Raw genomic sequence first — 1,784 nt, 5'->3', positions numbered from 1 at the left:
AACCAGGTGATCGGAGCTCCGCCCAACTCCAGCAAAGCTTGTCGTAGAACAAGGCGGTATAACCGCCGTCGGTCTTTATGTTAGCTGGGAACCTAAGTTAGGCATACAAGTTCTTATTAGTTGAAATTTGGATATAACAAAGAAAAAAGAGACAAATAATTTCTTTAAATAAAATAATTCATGGAGTGATTGTAAAATAGAAAGGTTAAATATGACAGTTTAAACTAGAGTGTAAATGAATTAACAATTAATGAAGTTAAAGTGAGAATTCTGAAATTGGTTTAATAAAAGTGTTGTATATATTCGAATGTGAAATGGAATGGTAAATTCTGAAACAGTAAGTAAGTTATTAAATGGACAACACGTGGAGGGAGTTTTTTAACTAGAAACTGATTAATTAATTAGACAACACAAGGAGGGAGTTTTAACTAGAACACAATTAATTAATAATCAAAACTTTGCGAGGGAATTTTTTTTTGTATATTATAAAAAAGGTGTAAATTCCGAGAGTAATTAAAAAAGTGAAATTAATCTGAACTGGTCAGTCAGTTTAGATAGAGGTAGAGAAAGCCCGTGCGGCGGGAAGGGGAGAGAGAGAGGTGATATGACACCTGGCCAACATGCCACCCACTCTCACAGCTATCGTACAACATCTTCACCTAATCTAACCGCTCTGGCCTTGGCAGGCAAGGAACGCCTAAATAACAATAAACAGTGACCATTCCAAAGTCTCCACATTTTTGTGAGATAGCTGGGGAGTTACCCAGGACCACTTAGTAGCACCCCACCTTATCAGAACTTACAGGATAATTATTTTAAATTATTTTAGTGTTTGCAGCCTGGGGATCAGTAACGTTTCATATAGTATCATTTTGTCTAAGTTCATTTTCATATAGTGCACTTTGTATTGGTAACATTTAGTATGGGTTACATTTCCTATAGGTAACATTTTGTATAGATAACATTTTATATAGGTAACATTTTGTATAGGTAAAATTTAGTATAGATAACATTTGGTATAGGTAACATTTTGAATCTGTAATTTTTCATATAAAATAAAGATGATTAAATGAACCACAAAATATCAGATATTTTTTATTTATATTTAATACATGTTCCTTTTAAGCAATTTAATTAATTATCCATTTTTTGAAGTTCATGAGCCACCTGCTTGCAGATATTCTTTGTTAGGCAGAACGCCAAACAGTTCAGCAAGTAACTTAAGATGTTGATGATTGGCCCTCCTTCCTTCCTGTAGATTAATGCAGGTCCTGTTCAATTGCATTGGACAACAGGATTCTTCTAGATTCTGACTCTGTCTTGATCAAGGCATCAATTACTCTCCAAACATATGGATGCGATCCAACCTGAATATTCCAAACATTTAAAAACACTCAAGGAAGGCTGTTGTTTATGGCTGTTCCATTTGTTAAAACAGTTACCATTGCCCGGGTGGACCAAGGTCGCAAATTTTAGAGACTATTTGTGACTAGTAGTCAGTATTATTTAAGTGCCTTGAGACACTTATCATTCATCAAGAGGATCACGACTAAATACAACTGAAAAGCCCATTTTTAGGCAGTGCTCAGAACGAAAAAGGTGTGGGGTTACAAGTTCAATATCCCGACAGGGGGTCTCGCTATATTTGTCCGTATGTGTGTGTCTGTGTGCCCAGCTGTGGCATTTACAGCTACCATGGAAGGCAGCTGGCGCAGCTGGCAATGCGTCCAACCCTGCCTAATCTAAGCAACTAGGCCCGCCTAATTAGGCAACTAAAAATAGGA

This window comes from Eurytemora carolleeae, unplaced genomic scaffold (assembly GCF_000591075.1).
Source record: "Eurytemora carolleeae unplaced genomic scaffold, Eaff_2.0 scaffold1395, whole genome shotgun sequence".
In the NCBI taxonomy this organism is placed as follows: Eukaryota; Metazoa; Arthropoda; class Copepoda; order Calanoida; family Temoridae; genus Eurytemora; species Eurytemora carolleeae.
The sequence above is the reverse complement of the archived record's forward strand: the minus strand, read 5'-3'. Positions refer to the sequence as shown.